The sequence below is a fragment of the Schistocerca nitens genome, chromosome 1 (genome assembly GCF_023898315.1).
Source record: "Schistocerca nitens isolate TAMUIC-IGC-003100 chromosome 1, iqSchNite1.1, whole genome shotgun sequence".
Taxonomy (NCBI): domain Eukaryota; kingdom Metazoa; phylum Arthropoda; class Insecta; order Orthoptera; family Acrididae; genus Schistocerca; species Schistocerca nitens.
In genome coordinates this window covers 577951194-577972476 of record NC_064614.1, presented here as the reverse complement: position 1 = coordinate 577972476, position 21283 = coordinate 577951194, and positions in this window count along the sequence as shown.

Below are 21283 nucleotides of genomic sequence, written 5' to 3'. Positions count from 1 at the left end.
CTGGGGAAAATGAGCGTTAGTCTTGTGAAGCCAGCTGCATCTTTTTGAAACAGCCTGTGTATTTTCAGGTTATTGACGAATTAGTGTTGTTGCTGCCTTCAGGAATCTGCACATCACGAGTGAAAGGACACTCCTCCAATGGCGCCTTATAGTATGCCGACGACGCGTGGATCTAGACAGCTCCCGGCTGGCTACCTGCAGGACACCCGTTAACATAAAAAGTCCAACAGGCGCAGGACAGAGCACCGGCAGGTGTCGGCTGCTATGGCCCTGTGACATGGCCATAAAACCAGGAGGTGCCGTCTGCCGTTTCGGGGGATGCGACAAGGGTCAGCGGGGTCGCGGCTCCAGGCAGCATGGGCGGAGTAAGGGGTCACGCAAGCCCCGCAGCACCTACCAGCCAGCAGTTGCCGCTACACGGGACAGGGTCGTTCGTCCCGCCCACAGAGCAGAACTCTATCACCCTATACTGAGTTGACACGTCATCGGATATCCCCTCGTATTATGGCGGGCCTCCTTTTGACCGTGTAGTGCAGCAGCTCGACGTGGCATGGAGTCAACAAGTCGTCGAAAGTTCACTGCAGAAATATTGAGCCATGCTGCCTCTACAGCCGCCCATAATTGCGACAGTACTGCCGGTGCAGAATGTTGTTCACGAACTGACCTCTCCATTACGTCCCATAAATGTCAGATGAGAGTCAGTTCGGGCGATCGCTTGAATTGTCCAGGATGTCCTTGAAACAAATCAAACATTTGTGGACGGGTTACGTGGCGCATTATCATGGAAACATGAATTTCGTGAATGGCTGCAAATGGTGTCCAAGTAGCCGATGTAGTGAGTGACAGCGATGAGCCAGTTAATTCGGAATTATCAATTACTTTGTACACTGACGCGTTGCACAACCTTCCAGGAGGAGAAGAAATTGATGATGATGTTTCTAAGTGGCTGAATGAGGAAAAGTGTGATACAGACCAAACTTTTACAGATGAAGAAATAATAAAAAGCGTGCAAGAGAGTAATGAGAAAAAAGACACAGGGGGAGAGAGCATGAAGATAACTCACATTGTTGGTGCTGAAGCTGCCGAGGTCTTCCTGGAGAACCTTATGCAACAACCAGATACATGCAGTACCGGTGTAATGCTTGTAAGGCGGTTGCGTGATGAAGCATGCCACAGTCGCGTATCATCATTGCGAAAGTTAAAAATTAGGAACATGTTTCATAGTGAGTGATACTACTGTGAAATTATATACAGTATACACTCAAGGTATAAGTTTCCTATGAAAATTAATGTATTCTTGGATTTAATAAAGTATATCCTCCATGTTTTAAAATTGTATCCTTCAGTTTAATAAAGTACAGTACACTACAACCCCTATGTTTCCAAAACCAATAAAAAAACAAAATAAATAAAATAAATTTCAGTCACTCAATAATCCGGAACGTTAGTTAATCCGGCACCCATATGTGCCAGGAATGCCTGGATTAGCGATAGTCAAGTGTACTTCTGTATTGCATATTTTTGCACCAAACATGAATCACCCGGTTTTACATACACTGTTGAGTCTTTCGAGCAGTTTGAAGATTATCTGCTGCTCTGATCGCTCGGTCTCTCACCCGGCTTGTGTGTTTACTGATTTGCATACCAAGACTGACACTTTAACGAAAGCACACTGGAGTCTCACATATGACAGACTGGTCCGATAGACATAGTTAAAGATAGCAAAAAGTATTTATGTGTAGAAAAAACAATCGTTGGCCGTAATATTAATGTTCCCGTCCCTGCAGTAAGATAACATTCAGAGCGTTAAATGATGGTTTCATTGAGATGCCAAGCTGTATACCGCGTCTTAATTCTTCAAGAAATGAACAGAGACGATAAATTTGTGCTCTGATGATGAGACACGTTCATCTAGTGGTGGTCGCCTTCAGTGTTGGATCAATGTTAGCCACACTCGTGTGAACCCGTTACTTTCACTGGTAAAAACGGTCGTGTGTGTCTTCTCCTGTAAGTCTGTGTAGCCGCATTGCGAGAACGGAACACGACCGTAGTATACTGCTCGGCCACTGCATCTGAGTTCTTGACTACCGCGAGCCTCGATTAATTTAGTTTAGTAAGCATATTATCATAAAGTCATTGTTAATAATTATTTGCAGACAGAGTTTTCTAAGTAATGCCGGGAATAAAGTAAGTCTACAATACTTGTAGAATTACGACTACCAAATTTCTTCGTTCAGTGTACTATTTCATGGGAGGCAGGGTCTTCCACCCCCAAAGCTGTTTCACGGTGACGACACCAGATGGTGTGTCAAGTGCAAAGACGGAAGGCCTTCATTTCTTTTGTTTCATTTTAAGTTTCGAACACCAGGTAATTGAGACTATTCCGTTAATTGCCGCATTCCTTTGTTATGCAAACTGGAGATGGACAAACAGCCAGTAGATCATCACCGCTATTATATTGCCCATTAGTTGTCGAAATCAGCCAGCCTTGTATTTTCACAGCTGCAGTTCATTGCTGCTCTTTCTGTATTACACTGCTAGGGACGTATATCAGGTTTTGATTTTACTTACTGAACACGCGCAATGGTTCTCCGAAGACAAAGTTGTCCTTCGTTACATGCTCATATTCACTCCGAAAATCACAAGCACGTATTCCTTCCACCAGACATAGACCGATAACACTTAATTTAGGCAGAAATACAAAATTTTGAAATTACGATAGTCAATTACAACGTCCTCATTACGCTATTACGAAAAATAAATAGCAGTTGAAAAAGAAGTGGTTTACTAAATTATTGTAGCATGACTGACCATAGCGAATTCAAATGGCGGTGAGCACTGTGGGACTAGAACATAGAACTACTTAAACCTAACTAACCTAAGTACCTCACACACATCCATGCCCGAGGCAGGATTTGAACCTGCGACCGTAGCGGTCGCGCGGTTCCAGACTGTAGCACTTGAAACCGCTCGGCCACTCTGGCCGGCTGACTATAGCGACTTGGTGACACAGTCCATCACGTTCTTCTGGAAATATACTACTGGAAATATACTACTGGAGGTTTGTCGACCTGATAGCCACAATACAGATCCGTACCAGATTTCTATAGATCAGTTTGTTCAGTGCTTTTGTGGCTCATGGTTAGTTTTCACGTCAATAAACCAGTGAAAGGGGGATGGGATGAGACGGGAGGGAATGGGCTAAACGACTTGTGCCGACCGACAGATAACCATATCGTCAGCGTGGGGGACGCTGTGTACACTTCTGGCCTTTAATCAAGGTCAGTGACCTACAGTATGATGATCCGGCCATCAGCTGAAGCTCCCCTGCCGCCCAAACACTGGGGAAGATAACCTTCCGGCAATAACGCGTACACATGGTACAAAAGGGGCAGTACATTGGTAGAGCTGTCATTTGTAATCAGTTAATTCACGTGAAAAGGTTTCCGTCGCGATTGTGGTCACACGACGGGAATTAAGACTTTGTATGCGGAATGGTAGTTGAAGCTAGACGTGACATTTCGAAAATGGTAGGGACTTCAATATTCTGAGATGCATAGTGTCAAGACTGTGCCGAGAATATCAAATTTCAGGCATTACCTCTCACCACGGACAACGCTTTGGCCGACTGCCTTCACTTAACGACCGAGAGCAGCGGTGTTTGCGTAGAGTTGTCAGTGCTAACAGACAAGCAACACTGCGTGAAATAACCGCAGGAATCGATGTGGGACGTACGACGAACGTATCCGTTATGACAGTGCGGCGAAATCTGGCGTTAATGGGCTATGGCAGCAGACGACCGAAGCGAGTGCATTTCATTACATTGCCTGCGGCGCCTCTCCTGGGCTCGTGACCATATCGGTTGGACCGTAGACGACTGGAAAACTGTGAGCTGGACAGGTGAGTCCCGATTTCAGTTGCTAAGAGCTGATAGTAGGGTTCGAGTGTGACGCAGGCTCACGAAGCCATGAACCCAAATTGCCAGTAAGGCACTGTGCGAGCTGGTGGTGGCTCCATAATGTGTGGGCTGTGTTTACATGGAGTTGACTTGGTCCTCTAGCCCAACTGAACCGATCATTGACTGGAAATAGTTAAGTTTGGTTACCATTTACAGTCATTCCTGGACTTAATGATTCCATGACAATGCTCCATTTCATTCGGCCACAGCTGTTCGTGATGCGTGTGAAGAACATTCTGGACAATTCTAGCGAATGATTTGGCCACACAGATAGCCCAACATGAACCCCATGGAACATTTATGAGAAGTAATCAAGAGGTCAGTTGGTGCACAAAATCCTGCACCGGCAACACTTTTGCAATTTTGGACGACTTTTGAGGCAGCATGACTCTATATTTTTGCAGAGGACTTCAACGACTTGCTGAGTCCATGTCCCGTCAAGTTGCTGCACTAAACCGGGCAAAAGGAAGTCAGACACGTTATCGGGAGGTATCTCCTGAGTTCTGTCACTGCAGTGTATAATTAACTGCGTCACTAAGCCGACGGCACAATTTATTAGAGTACTATGTGATTTCTCGAAGGAGACTGATTTATATGAGTTTGTTTTCTGGAAGAAATGTTTCGTATCATCTAAAGAAAGTAAAAATCCATAATTTATATACTTGTCACTTTCATAAGATAAATATAACAAGGGAATATATATTGGGCTTTCATGACGAACAAAACTTCGAGGCAACTTTGGCAATGTTTTATCATAACTGTGTTTGTATATTATATATGAATTCATTTGCATGAGAACACTGTGTTTCATGGTCTCCATGTTGTCCTTGCTGCTCTGTTGCCACAGGGAAGAGACGGTACGCTCTGGAATGAAATTCTCTCTTGTATTTATGCAGTACAGTCAACTGATAACGCAAGTGGTGTGTGTGTGTGTGTGTGTGTGTGTGTGTGTGTGTGTGTGTGTGTGTGTGTGTGTGTGTGTGTGTGTGTGTGTGTGTGTACACGCACGCTTGCTTTGGCTACTGTAAACCGTCAGTGCGAATGATGCCATAAACAAAAAAGACGACCACTTTCCGCGCAGTGGCTAAATGTCCTGGAATGCCTTTAATGGCGTCCACAGATAGCGCGACATGCATGAAAATGGGAGAAATGATGCCCTTTAGCGACGTACACGTGTAAACGAGTCTTTCCTTCCCCGGCACGTTACTGCTGTAAGAAAAAGCTCCCGGAATGTATTTCTTGGAAGTACGTATCGCAATAAGATTGCCTGAGTCTAATCAGTTTGCCGTGAAACGTTAATTTCAATCTGCAGTTGCAGATCGTGGCGTACTCTCGTATTATTGGAACTATCGAAATAATGCTTCGTCCGGCAGTACGTTCAGTTGCCAATCACCTATAAAATTATAGGTGTTTTTGTAGTCATACCACGCCATACTTGTAAATTATTTAGTAGTAGCTTGATTCGTATATCGCGGCCTCAGACCCTTGCAGTTAACAGGAATTATACAAACTTACTAGCATTGTTTCAGTGAAAATTATTTTCTGGTTGCCTAAAACAGTCTCTTGAAATTACCGGTGTTTCTGGTACGACGTTCGCGACATTGTCATCCAAACAAATTTGCAGTTCAGTAACTAAGTTCAACGAAAATTTATTACTGAATTTTAACCCTTGTGTTTCTTTTACTTCTGTGACGAAGTTAGGCGAATCGAGTTGTCTCTGCGCCAGATGTTATCAGTCGACAACAGCAGCAGTTCCATATTGCTGCAAAGATTCTGTTCCTCTTATGTCAGTACGGTTTCTCACGTGGGAGGTGAAGTAAACCGCCTCTCGGGTCTTTCAAAGTAGCAAGCAGCAGCCACCGCTGTGTGAAATTCTGGCTGAGTGTTAGTGGCAGCTGGATGCTGTATGGGGGTTCCACCCTTGGCTCTTCCAGACGGCACTAGGCATTTTGCTGCTGCGTGGAGCAAAATTTATGTCGACTGTTTGTCAGCGGGGAGTCACACGCCCCCGCTCAAGCTTCGCGTGCTTCCGTCACGCGCTGGTGAAGCTCCCTCTTCAGCTGCTGGCGTGTTTCTCTCAACGCCTCTCGACGTAACCGGGGCTCTGAAACAACGTGTGCGGAGACGTTAAAACCGTAACGTCGAGCAAGAACATACTGCGAGTACGCAGCTCGAGTATTACAAGTGACCCAAGTTAGTTACACAAAAGTTTCAAACAGAATCTTACAAGATACTGAGATTTACATGAACTCGAAGATTCAGCGACGTCCAACGATGAAAATGTGCGCCCAGAAGTGCTGTGTTCCGATTCACCCGTAAATGATGTACAAGTCAGATTTACTATCATTTCCTTCCTAAGATTTCCATTGCTTCGAAATATTGCATTATTATAGAAAACTGTAAAAGTGATGTACTATTTTAATAACAATGCCAAAAGACACGAGCAACAAACACATGGCATAAGAACTCGTACAGCATTGCTGAGACAGTAATGTACTTGTTACCATACAGCATGGCATGTTAGATGGTGGACATGCAGTATACGGTAGTTTCTCGCTGGCGTTGCCTGATACCCGCTGCATTACATAAAGGCACCATGCGTAGTCCAGAATTATTTTACGAAGCGCAGTATCAGTTAGGTACAATGCTCCATTTGCTTTAAAACATTAAAAACTAGAGGAACCACAACAAACTTGCGATGTCATGTAAGGAGAACACTTGAAACGTAACAACTTACGCTTAACATTAAAAATACAACGTAGCTGATCCGCTTGTGTCTACATAACATGCCTTTTATCTGCTTCTGGCCCTTCAAAAATGGACAGATGAACATGGAAAACGGAGTTCTTTCACCTTAGTTTTCTCCCGTTAGCAATGACTATTCACAATGTCCAAACAATTGTACGATCCTCGATTACCACATGAGTTTCAAAAAATTAGAATTGATAGGAAAACACTGGAGGTTCTCTCGTAATATTCAGTCACTCACCGTTTTATCGAGAAAAAGAGCGAACGGTGGACGGACTAAGTTTTCTTTTATTTGTCTATTTAATTTAGCGTTTTTGGTCTACGTTTCTTGAAACTGTAGGAGTAAAAATTTTTCAATCTTTGTTCGATTACTACGCTTCTTCTTCTTCTTCTTCTTCTTCTGCTTTTACGGCCGCACTGTATTGCTTCAGTCAATCATTTTCTAATCATCTGCTTCAATCAGTTTTTTTTTCTTCTGAGTTTCCCAGTACCTTTTAATTCGTTCTGATCCTATTTGTCGTTCCTCATGTGTAAATACCATTTTTATTGTGTGTCGCATTTTTTGTTTACATTTTATCCTTTTCAGTTTCTTTAAATTTTCTGTTTTGTTTTGCAAATCGTGCAGAGCTCTTTCGTATTCTCCCTGATTTCATTTATCTATCTTACTTGTTGCTTCACGTTGCTCTAAAACTTTTCTTGGTAAACTTTTCTTGGTAAACTTTTCTTGGTAAACTTTTCTTGGTAAACTTTTCTTGGTAAACTTTTCTTGGTAAACTTTTCTTGGTAAACTTTTCTTGGTAAACTTTTCTTGGTAAACTTTTCTTGGTAAACTTGTTTCGGAGTCCTCATAATGCGACCGAAGAAAGAGATACTTTACTTCAACATAATATCTGTAATGCGCTCCAGTTCTCTGTACATCATTTGGCCCTATCCGCCATTTTCCATGCTTTTGATGTTTCTTTTTGCGCATGTTCTGCCTCTATTTTCAGAATTGTCGATCCCGTTTTTCTGAGTGACATCGAAAAGCTTCACTTCCAAGTGCCACCTCTGTATGAACCACCGTCTAGTAGCGTTGTAATTTACTGCCCATAGATAGGTATTTTATTGTACGTAGAGCATCTTAATTTTTGAACTTTTATTTTATGAGCTGAGCTGTTTCTTGCCATGAAGGTTTCTCGTCCAATTTGTATATTACAGTTTCTTCCAGGTATTTAAATTGTTTCACTACTTTTACTTTCCGGTTATTTGCTGTTACGTGGTTGTTTAGTAACGGATCCGCTGCTATTTATCATAATAATAATGTTTCCCTTTTTTTATCTTTTGTGTCTTTCCTTTCGCTTCATTTCCCACACAGGTAGAAGAGTGTTTATGCAACGATCCGAAGAACAGTGATCTAATGTCTTTGACGGAATTACCTTGCAGCCTGTTACATTCACATCGCTATTCAGAACACAGAAAGCTGCGATACAGGGCGAAGCATTGCGTGCGCAATGCCAAAATCAGACACGACCGTTCCTTTATGTGCAGCGATGCCACAACCGTCATCCTGTGGAACAATGTCCGTAGACGGGGAGTCGGAAGACCTCTCATTCAGTTTTCAGCTAGTAAAATGAAACCTTATTCTCAGCACCAGTCAATCCCTATGCTGTAAACAACTATCGTCCACATTAACTCTGCAGACTACAGTACATAGTGAAATATAACACATTCCAACTGAAACACTTTACAGTAAACACAACAAGAAAAGCAGTAACGATGATGTCTCCTGAAGCATCTGGCAACGAAAACGCCAGGATAACCTTCAACAAGAATGTTGCAGATACGTCATTACATGTCTTAACAAAATATTTAATTATTCTGCACTCAGCGGAAAAAGAGACGTTCTCTGATCCATCCATGATAACGAAACCCCAAAACCAGTATCTCATTACCGACCAGTCAGTATCGGATCTGCTGTATCCAGAGCTCTGAAATACACTGACAGCAAAGCGACACCGAGAAGGAATTGTGCGACGTAAACCAAAGTTGGTAGGAGTGTCTCTACATCTGAAAGATAATGTCTGTTAAAATTACGCGCCAGTCGCATAAGACTGGCGCTGCTAGTGCCACTATGAGGATGCAAATCAGTTTTGTTTTAAATCGACGCTGTAACGGTCGTGAGCGTTACTTACCTGTGATATTGGACGTGGTAGCTGATGTTAGCCAAGAATGCCGATAAGGCGACAAAGACGCCATTATCATCACCTCACTGACACTGACCGTGTAAAAGGACGAGACCCGATGTTCCTTTTTCGATACTGCAGAAAAACGTGGCAGGAATGGAGCCACTGTACATAGCTGCTGGCAACGGCAGCAAGACGAGAATGTACAGTCTCCAGAACACGTGGCTCAGCCGGCCGCGGTGGTCTAGCGGTTCTAGGCGCGAAGTCCGGAACCACGCGACTGCTACGGTCGCAGGTTCGAGTCCTGCCTCGGGCATGGATGTGTGTGACGTCCTTAGGTTAGTTAGGTTTAAGTAGTTCTAAGTTCTAGGGGACTGATGACCACAGATGTTAAGTCCCATAGTGCTCAGAACCATTTTTGAACACCTGGCTCCGGAAGACCATCGCATTCGGCGAATTGCTCTGGCACACCATACTGCATCTGAAGAAGCAACAGCAGCAGTTGGCACCACAGTACCACAACGAACTGTTACATATCGGTTACTTTTAAGGACAGTTCGAGCCAGGCGCCTTGTAACGTGTATGCCAGACACCCAAACCACCGCCATTTGCGACTTCGGTGATATCAAGCGAAAGCTTATTAGAGGGCAGGTAAGAGGTATGTTGTGTATTCTGATGAAATCTGGTTCTGCGTCGGTGCCAGTGGTGGCCATGTGTTGGTTAGGAGTAGGCCAGTTGAGTTGTACACACTGGACCTACAGCTGTAGGTATCGTCTGGGGTGCGATTTCGTATGACAGTAGGAGCACTGTCTTGGTTATCCCACGCACCCTGACTGCAAATTTGTACGTCAATCTGGTGATCCGATCTGTTGTGCTGCCACTCATGAACAGAATTCCAGGTGGTGGTTCTTTCCAATGGGATATTGCTCGCCCACATCCCACTGTTATAACCCAACATGCTCTATGGTGTCACATGTTGCGTTAGCCTGCTCGATTGCCAGATCGGTGCCCTATCGAGGGCATATGGGACATCATCGGACGATAACTCAGCGTTATCCACAAACGGCTTCAACCGTCCATGTATTGGCCTATCAAGTGCAACAGGCGCGAAACTCCATGCCACAAACTGACACCCGGCAGATATACAACACAGTGAATGCACGTTTGCATGCTTGCCTTCAACAATCTGGCGGTTACACCCGTTATTCTGTACAAGCATCTCAGGTTTGCAGTGGATTACCACGCACTTACCCGTGATCTTGAAATGTTAATCAGTTAAATGTTACCTGTACAAACTTTTTATCAGAATTTCTTTCCTCTTTGTTAACTATTTTTTGTGTTGCAATTTCTTTTCGCCAGTGTATACTGTTCACGACCAAATTACTAAATGCTTGCGCAAGTTCAACTTACATGACAAATGTCTGATAGGGAATTATTAATTTGTATAAGATCATATGAAATGCAAAGCTCCACGTATCCTGCTAAGATACTATATCGCGATAGTTGCCGAGGGCACGTTACTTCTAGTTGTCTTCAGAGAATGAGGAACTCAGTTTGCAACAATTTTCAGCACTGTACGTAATGGCCCTATCTGCCATTGTCTTTCGTAGTAATGAGAGGTTTTCTGTCTCAAAAGCAACACTGACGCCTGCAATATTCATTACGAAATATGCTTAAAAAGCTTGCACGCAGAGAGTGCCAGAGAAAATGAGCGAGTGCATTTAAACCAGTGAGGACTACTTTCAGACATACACGATCACTGCAAAATAGTATTATGTGGCGAGACACAAATGTGCTGTATCACCGATAGTCGAAAGAATGCGAGTGGGCTTGTGGAAGTGAGCCCTGTGGGAGAGCACTGCCTTACGAGAGCTGCGGGCGCCAAATGCTCACGTAATGCTCTCACTCGTTGCGTTCGCCGACCTGCTTCATTACCTACGGGGAGGGGAGATCTGTTTCACAGTGCTCACTGTCTGCCCCCCCCCCCCCCTCCCCCGCGCACAGACCGTTACCCCTCTGTGTTATTTCCCCATCCGCTGTAATTACGGCGCACCAGCACCATTTCGCTCCACCTCCCCCCTCCTCACTTTCTACTTCTACCTCTCCGCATCGACATTATCCGGGCGTTCCCCTTCTATTTCCAAACTTCGTCGTCACTCCCCTCACCCCCGCTCTTCACTCACCAGCCTCGTACAATCGGCTTCTCATCAGAATTGTTACTGCAACCGACTCGTAATCGAAAACTGCGACGCCTCGATGCTTCAGCGACTGTAATCAAATGTTGGTGCCCCATTAATTAAATTTTGTGATGAGCTTCTTACATTCTGTAATCCTCCAAGAAGTTACCGCCAGCGCAGTTCCAAAATTTTGCTTCAGTTGCGTGGACTGGGAGGCGGAAGAACGCATCTGTAATATTCATGCGAAAAAGCGGACCAAAGTCTATGTTGTCCAACATGAACATATGTACTGTTCTCACAGTATTGTGAGTGTTAATTTCCAAAGATACTACTTCTATTGTAAACTTTCATCCTATTGTAAATACTACAGCAAATTCTACTTCAGTGGTGAGAATATCTCACGAAATGTTAACTGGATTAAGAAATCGAGATTTTTGGTGGTGAATTTTATTTTGTAAAGAAAGGAAATCTGCATTGTTCACCAAGATATTTATCTCTATATATGATAATTAATGTTGTTAAGTATTTATCGAATATTCGGTTTAATTAAGCCTGTCTGGGACTGCAGATATTTCAGAGAAACAATTACAAAAAACTATTTAAACTAACAGAAAATACCTGATCTACGTAAAAGCCAGTAAAACATTTTTATTTGTGTAAAAGGCACTTTAGTTAAAAATATCATTTGAAAGATATACATCCAGATAAATTAAAAGTTATTAACAAACGTACGGCTCCTGCCATGCCTACACTATCTTTATATATCCCTGGTACGAATTCGTCTTAAACATGCACAGGAAAGTAACTGACTATGTCGGGATCGTTTAAAAGGAAATTGCTTTGGGAAGCAAAGGACGCAAAATTCAAAATAAACCATTATTTAATAACACAAATGATTGCACTAGGCAGCGAGCCAGTATCCATCGTAGACAGGACCGGATTTACAAGGCTCGTAGAACAAACCTTACCCCACTATAGAGAGCCAAGTTGTATGTACAATCCCCCAAAAATAGTTCCTGAAACCTACGACATAATTTATGAAAAATGAAAAGAAATATTTCAGGTGCTCTGGCAGTTACTGTAAATTCTGATAATGGACCTGTTTGCATATCAATGAAAGCTTCCTGACGTTCACTGTTCCTTGCTTGTGTTCTATCTGAAATTCAGGAGACAAGAGCCCATGCTATGACGCCTTCCTAGGTTCCCACGATGGAGACGATACGGCAAGAGTGGTTGATACTATTGGAGGTCGCTGTTATATAGACGAAAGCAAAATAAGTTCATCGATTCGTGACAGCGGCGTTAACGTGGTGGCTGAATCTAATTCTGCTAGGTGTCTCATCCGTTCGCTTCAGCTGATTGCAACTACGCCATTGAAGGTGCAGCCTGAAGTAGCAGGAATCATAGCCGCTGGTTGACATCTCGTAACGCCCTTCAGTCATTCGAGCATAGCTCAAGAAATACTGCTGGCAATCAAAAGGAGTTAAATTTACCAGAGTATCATTTGGTGCAAGATACTAGCTCGAGGTCGAATTCCACCTCGAATGCGGTGGAGCGCCTGTTGGAACAAGTATGTGATTTCTCACTGCATGTGGCAGATCACGATACGGCTACTAATTTGACGTCTTATCAATGTTGTTTGATGTAGTAGTAGTAGTAGTAGTAGTAGTAGTAGTAGTAGTTCATCTCAATTATCTGCCAAAATATGTAGACTGAATCAGCTGTAACTCTCAAAGCTCATGACACGTTTTCGGGTGGCCTTGACAAGGTGACAAACGAAAACGATATCAGTCAGTGTGACGGTCAAGGAACAAACACAGCTGCAACCGCAACTGATATTTGAAGTCAGTTCTAATCGACCGCAATCGCGACTCGTATTTATTCGACAGCTAATGCGACACATTAACTGAATTTTACAAAGTTTGCTAGAATTTATCATTCAGGTCCTTGTAGCTGTGTATATAGCGAAAGAATGGTCTTGATAACTACGAAGATAAGCAAAACAGCCATTGTCTCATAGTGCAAAGAAATTGGTATTCACTCACCATAATTTGGCTCTAGTTCATTATAAGTACTAGTTTATTCATTTGTTAAAGTGCATAATAAGACAATGTTTTTGTTTTGAAGATGTGTTTCGAGTATTTACACGTGAATTAAATAAAATTGATGTTATGAAATTTTCATGTTTTTATTGTAATGGACGTTCCAGGCGTTGACCTACTGTCCGGTATCCGGCAATGTCGTAACATCAGGCCTGGTATTGGACAGTCCATCCCTAGTACTGTCGCCATGTCTCACATACTTAGACGACGGACAGGTAGTTGCGCCAAAACCATACTGCCGGATGGCTTTCTTTCTTTCTTTCTATTACTTTGCGTTTGTTCTTTGGTGCACGAGAGAAGGCTTTCATGCAGACTTCGCTAATTTCACAGTTATAAAACGTACAATGGCAAGTTCGCATTGAGGCACTGGAAAGCTTTAATTGTTGACGAACAGCATACATATTTTTTAAAATATGTAAATACTTAATTCTATTTGGGAAGATGCATTACAGTAAAAACAATTTATGTTTTACTCAGAATTTTAAAACAGTGCCAAATAAAGCGACAAGTTAATTATGTACTAGCAATGATATGTGGATTCGTGTGCTACAAACGCGGATGTTATCAGTGCTACATTGTTTCTGTATAGATCTCCGACGCATCGGAACACATCTTTCGTATTCCTCTGAGGATGGAAAAACAAATCATACGCTGAATCAAATTATCGACTGCCCCACGTTGTAAATGTCATGTTAATTATTCAGGTAATATATGACTTCTTTCTTTCTGCTACTCAACGTCTACTGGCAAGATATTGGGTGGATGTAGACAGTTTGTGCTGTTAAGGAGCATGTTTTGTTCCTAAAGAATGCAGTTTCTCTAGTGGAAGGATTCTGTTGTATGATTGCCTTCATAGAAAGGGTATGCCCCTAATGCGGCAACCAGGTGTCGAATATTTTTACTTACTCTCGTCGCAAATCGAAGGTAAAAACTACAGCTGGAAGGAGAAACGTTATTACTGTTTTTACCTACATTTTTTTCTGTTGCAACTGTCAAACTACTGAAACATCAATGCATTAATGTTTCGGTCATAATCATTGCTATTATAGAAATCTGTACCTCCATACAAGAAGTGTGCTGAACGTTCCAAGGCAATACTTGAAAGATCCCTCTTTCTCGTCGTTCCTTCGTCACTTTCGCATCAGATTAGCACATTTAATCCAATTAATATACTCGGTGTCTCTTAACTATTAGTACAGTACCTCTGTAATTTCAACACTACCGATGTACTTTGACAAGCGCTCAGGCACGCATACGTCTTAGCGACGCAGAAGAGCTGGAGAGAGAGAGAGAGAGAGAGAGAGAGAGAGAGAGAGAGAGAGAGAGAGACTGTACGTCTGCAGCATGAACAGTGGTAGATGCGGCCACTCGGCCACTACAGCGCTGCGCGTTATTACGTAACAGAATGTTGCAATTTAGAAAGAAATGAGTAACTAAATAACAGGGAACAGGAATAAACGTCAACTGTCCAGTTAAAACATGTGAGGGCCATATATCAGAGGGGAACAATGACGTAAGATACGTATTCTGTACACTATTTTCATAAGTCATAGTAATATCGGACTGCGATCAGCCACGCAATGCTACAAGTAGCTAAACAAGAGATACAGCGGAGTCACAGGAAATTGGTTCTGGAAGTCTTTTAAAATTATGTCATGAATAAAAATTGGGTACTCCAGATTCCAGCGGGGACTGTAGGGAGGGGAGGGGGGCGGGCAAGTTCATGCTGGTACCCGTTGTTCGCGGATGTTTATGCATTTGTAATGATTATGATCATAGAATTGATGCACTACGACATGCTACAATTGGGTGCATTTACGGGTTTCTCCTTAGACTTGGCACTTTCCCTTATCGTCAGCTGTAGTTGATAGTTACGTTCATTCGCTTTAGCTTTGGCAGTGGCGTACGAAATCGGACACAAATCCTGAAGTCCGTTCCAAAGCAATAAAAACCGATATTTGGGTTGACGCAGGCATTCAAATTGTGAATGCTGAAAGGATTTTAAATAACTAAAAGCGATGCATTAGCATTCGACAGTTACAGCGAAATTGGTGTATATAAATGCTAGCAGATCATATTTTCGTGTATCTGTTCCGGGGAAATGCTAACACAAATGGACAGTATTGCGCATATTTCGTTTACCTTCGGTCTGCCGCTGTGATTAAATGGAAATATTTAGATAGCAGTATGCTCTGTGTGACTGCGGTAAGTTTTAATAATTCTGTTTCCAATTTGTGTGTTGAAGGTTAGTAACCCAAGCAGTCATGGTTTTCGCGTGTAAAGGAGTGCAATGAAGCGTGCATATTGAGTATCTATGAGCCAGCAGTAGCCTTTCTGCCGCTGAAAGCCTAACCAACATCACACGTGTTTATTTTGTAAGTAGGCTGTCTAGGTTTTTATATTGGTAACGCCACGTAGCGCTCTGTATGAAAATCACTGGCTGTGTGTGGCTGGTTTGCATTGTTGTTGGCTATTGTAGTGTTGGGCAGCTGGATGTTAACAGCGCGTAGCGTTGCGCAGTTGGAGGTGAGCCGCCAGCAGTGGTGGATGTGGGGAGAGAAATGGCGGAGTTTTGAAATTTGTAAGACTGGATGTCATGAACTGCTATGTATATTATGATTTTTCAACACTATAAGGTAAATACATTGTTTGTTCTCTATTAAAATCTTTCATTTGCTAACTATGCCTATCAGTAGTTAGTGCCTTCCGTAGTTTGAATCTTTTATTTAGCTGGCAGTAGTGGCGCTCGCTGTATTGCAGTAGTTCGAGTAACGAAGATTTTTGTGAGGTCAGTGATTTGTGAAAGGTATAGGTTAATGTTAGTCAGGGCCATTCTTTTGTAGGGATTTTTGAAAGTCAGATTGCGTTGCGCTAAAAATATTGTGTGTCAGTTTAAGCACAGTCATGTATAATTGTTCAAAGAGGACGTTTCAATTTGTGTTAGTTTTTTTTCCCCCTCTTTCCTGTCGCAGTGACTTACCAGGACTTGTAGTCCAACGGAGTCCCGCACACGGGGTTTGTCACTTATTTTACTGAACATGCTACAGTAGAAAAGACTGAATCGTAGGTCACATGCGATTTTGTGTATTTGAGGTAATTAAAACTAAGCTACCGCCGCTATCATACGGACAGCACGTCAAACGCAGATCAGTCGTGAGGAAAACAAGCCACTCGCCCTCCCCCCCCCCCCCCCCCCTCCACACTCTGGCAGGAAACATACCACGCAGCTGGTGCGACTGTTCAAGCGGCACACATTTCATTCAGACAACCTCCACACAGTATATCGTTGTACAACTTCCGCATTGGTTTCTGGTGCAGCTGCGGAAATAGGAACTAAACACTGCGAGACCTGGGCGCCTGGGATCCGCAACCGTAACAATTTTTTGTAGATCATCTTTCCGCCGTAGACGGTAACGTTTTGTTTGTCAGAAATCGGTTGAAATTATCCGCTCTTCGGCAATTTTCAAGTGCTTAAAACAGCGTTTTAACCAATCCATTGACAAGAAAGCCTGGGTGGTATAATAGTTAGACTTTTAAATAAAACTCCTATCAAATATGTGTGTCCGTACGCGATCACCACCATGTCAGGACACGAGGAAAGTGCAACCGCGTACTGAAATGTAAAATAATATAGGTAACGTTAGAAGGACGATGTCCTTCAAAAAAAGAAAACAGTGGGGTAGCACAAAATGTGGTAGTCACCAACGTACCAGTTGTATATTAAACAATGCCTTCGTCTAAATTGCGAGAAATAATGATGGACAATACCCATGTATCAAGCAAGGTGGAACCCTCGTTAACTGCATAACTATGTCACCGGAAGTAAAAGTTACTTTGTTACTCCAGAATATACGAGGGCGGTTCAGAAAGTAACCTCCGATTGGTCACAGTGCGGGTTGTGGGGGGAGTAGCGACGCCATCTGTGCGTTCACGCACTCAACAGGTCAGTCGGCATCAAGCCGTGGTCGAGTGAACGTCGTACCTGCGCTAGTTTAGTTTTTGTGGCAGTTTGAAATGTGTGCTGCAATAGAAAACCCCGCCAAATGTGAAGTGCGTGCTGTCATAAGGTTTTTTACAGCCAAAGGATATTCTGCAGCAGCTATTCATCGTGAGCTTTGTGCCGTGTACGGACCAAGAGTTATGAGTGAAGGAGTTGTCTGTGAATGGGTACGTTTATTTAAAAGTGGACGAGAAAACGTTCATGATGAAGAGAGGAGTGGTAGACCATCATTGGTGACTGACGAACTCGTTCAGACAGTTGATGCAAAAGTTCGTGAAAATCGACGTTTCTCAATGTCGGAGTTGTCTACTGGTTTTCCACAGATTTCTAAGACTCTCTTGTACGAGATAGTGACAGCAAGATTGGGTTACCGTAAGTTCTGTGCACGATGGGTGCCCAAAATTCTTACCGACCACCACAAAACTCAAAGAATGGCCTCTGCATTAGACTTTCTGTCACGTTATGAGGACGAAGGAGAACCATTGTTAAACAGAATCGTGACCGGTGACGAAACCTGGATTAAGTACGTGAACCCTGAGACAAAAGAACAGTCAAAGATGTGGGCACATTCAAATTCGCCTACCAAACCAAGAAAAGCCTCGCAAGATTTTTCTGCCAGAAAACTGATGGAAACGGTGTTTTGGGATGCCAAAGGGGTGTTGTTGGTTGAATTCATGGAACGTGGTACGACCATTAATCAAGACGTGTACTGTGAAACAATAAAAAAGTTAAGACGGGCTATACAGAACAAACGCCGTGGTATGCTGACTTCCGGTATCGTTTTTTTACACGATAACGCCCGTCCTCACTCTGCTCGCAGAACAACGGCCCTTCTTGAGTCCTTCAAGTGGGACGTTATCAACCATCCACCTTACAGCCCAGACCTGGCGCCAAGTGATTATCACCTCTTCATGCATTTGAAGAAATGGCTCGGGTCACAGCGGTTTGATGACGACGAAGAGCTCAAAGATGCGGTCACAGGCTGGCTCCAGGCACAAGCGGGTGATTTTTATGCAGAAGGAATTTCAAAGCTTGTGAAGAGATACGATAAGTGCCTCAATCGCTATGGAGACTATGTAGAAAAATAGTGCAAAGATGTAGTTGTAAGATGTATATATTAAAATATTTTTATTTAACTTGGTGTATTTTTTTAAATCAACCGGAGGTTACTTTCTGAACGGCCCTCGTAGTAATCTCGCTGTACAACAGGATGATATACAACAGTATGATACGGAGTTAACGATGTTATCGTTCAGAAATAAGAGTTGGGTGGATAATTTTCGTATTTACATCATAATATGGATACGTTCATCGAAGACTTAACAGTAGCGTTGCTTGTGAAATGGAATGTATCAAACAGCTTCCTTTCGACGCCAACCACTGCTAGCAAGAAGGGAAGGAGCAGATTGTGTAAAGGAACACCAATAACCACGGAGAACGCTTTATAAATAAAAGAGAAACGCATGTGATGTAATTCTTTTTCATTAGATTGCAGTCAGCTCAAGACGGATAACCTGTATTAAGAGAAGAAAAATTACTTGAAATCGGCGGAAGGAATCACTTCTGAGCTCCAAAGCGCTTCATTCATTCAGTCTAGCTAGCACAGTGATTATGCGTGGGTGGTTAAAGAGAATGGGGTAGAACGGTGTAGCAGCTCTTGTCAGCCCCACATTTCTGTAGTTAGAGGTAAGCGGCAGCTGAGGTGGCGCAAAGGGCGACGCCGCTGGAAAGCGGATAACTGGAAACGAGCAATTCGGAGTAGTGAATTACTCTACTCCCTGTGAAAATCCGATGGAAGCGTTTGGGTTTGGTGAGCGCCAGGTGAATGTTACCTTCCATCATGTGTAGTGCCGGTAGTGAAGTACGGAGGAGGTGGAGCTATGGTAGGGGGTTATTTTTCGTGGTTAAGAAATTGTTCGATTTTGTGCACTTCCTAAAATGTAAAATGCGGGTGGATACGAACGCATATTACAGCATTGCGTACATTTCGGAAACAATGGCCGGCCGAAGTGGCCGTGCGGTTAAAGGCGCTGCAGTCTGGAACCGCAAGACCGCTACGGTCGCAGGTTCGAATCCTGCCTCGGGCATGGATGTTTGTGATGTCCTTAGGTTAGTTAGGTTTAACTAGTTCTAAGTTATAGGGGACTAATGACCTCAGAAGTTGAGTCCCATAGTGCTCAGAGCCATTTGAACCATTTTTTTCGGAAACAATGCACCCTGTCGTGGAGAAGTATCAGTGAAACAATGATTTGTGAAACACACAAATTAACAGTGCTATCACAAAATGTAACAGCTCTGAGTTACAGTTGTAATTCACGACCATTGTAACGTGCTCGCTCGCTCTCTCTCTCTCTCTCTCTCTCTCTCTCTCTCTCTCTCTCTCTGTGTGTGTGTGTGTGTGTGTGTGTGTGTGTGTGTGTGTGTGTGTGTAATATATATTATTGACACATTTAGTATGTACTTTCACTAAAAATCGTCTGTACTTTTCGAGAATAGATTCCTTGCGGCGCAAGTTACGAAGGGTAATGCACTGAATTCAAGTCAATTAGCGTAAAATACCCAGTAATCTGATCACTAGACTCCATTAGAATCCTCTTCAGTCTCATAATGTGAGTGAGAAAGAAAAGTTCTTAACAGACTTCGTGGTAAAGAGTATCCTCTGAAGCCATTTTCTGTTTGTTTTCGCGTAAGAGCTGCTTCAAGGGTACAGCATGAAGGAGAGCGAACGTAGACGCCAATGCAGAGGGTTCGCGTTTGAGCGATCGATGGCTCCCCCCGGGTGCTGAGGGACGAACAACGAGCCATAAAATTTGCATATAGTACTTGATATTGTGTAACGCGTTCACCTCCCTTCCGTTGAGCACAGTGTTGTCTCATAACCTACGCCAGTGGCTTCCTGCTGCTTGTTGTGCTGCCATCCGTGGTCAAGCGTCCGAAGGCCGTTTACCCAGGGGTATAATGATCGCTTCAGCTGTGAACAACCATCCATGACATATTCCTCCGTGTTCTGATGTGCTGTCCAATGTCACGCTCGTTGGACAGCGAGGAACAGGAACCAGTGCATGGAACAACCATTCCAGAGATGAAATTTCGGTGCTGGTAGTGGGTCATTTGAGACGACAGATTGATTTCTTCAGCCAACATTTCTCAAGAGCAAATGAAACTAATGTAGAAGTAGGGTCTGTTACACGATTGTATATTGGCTACAGCACCTCAAGATGACTAGCAGAAAATTCATTGAAATGTTACTTTAAGTCGAAACTGCCAGTGGCATGATAACTCGTGATTTCATCCGTTTATTGACTGTCTTAGATTGACGCACAGGATACGTACTCGAAGGCGACGGTACATAATCGCGACGTTGTTATCGAGATCAGAGGCAAAGAACAGTCCAGTTAGCGAGCCGCTCTTGCGCTAAGTTACCCCCTGGCCCTAATATCAACGATACGCGGTAACATAAATCACGTAAACTCCCCGTCAAATTACGATAATTACTATGGGCAGCAGTCTGCGGACCGCCGCGGTCGCCGTCCAGTAGTCCACAGATGTGGAGCAACCCTGTTGAAACAAATCAAGTAGATAAACAGAAATTTAAACTCAAGTTATTCGAGACGAAGGAACTGTGAAGCTATTTTACCAACAGCCAAACGATGCTGCTGCTCCTCCTCCTCCTCCTCCTCCTCCTCCTCCTCCTCCTCTAACGAGAGCCAGAAAAGCGACGGCTCTACGGGAGTACCTCTGCCGGTTACATGTTTCATGGCACAAAGATGCGTATTAATGTACACCTGAAGAGTGTAAGATAGCCTCTTGCACTGATACGTCGCTGAAGTTAATTGGCCACGAGGTCTCCTGCGGCGACTGACTGCAGGTATGTTGTCCAAGATGCGACAGGAACCCCCGTGACGAAAGGGGCCTCTCCTCGCACATGCGCAATTCGAGTTTCGGCTGCGACGCGCGGCTGGTGCGGTCTAGCGCTGTTGACGAAATAGCGATATATTTTCCTAAAGGAATCGATATACATTGGCGATATTATTTTCCTTGATATATGAACATCGAAATGGCAATATCGAGTGCCGATATTTTTATTTTTATTTTACATTACATTTTTTCGCAGTTTTCGGTATAAATTTAAAACT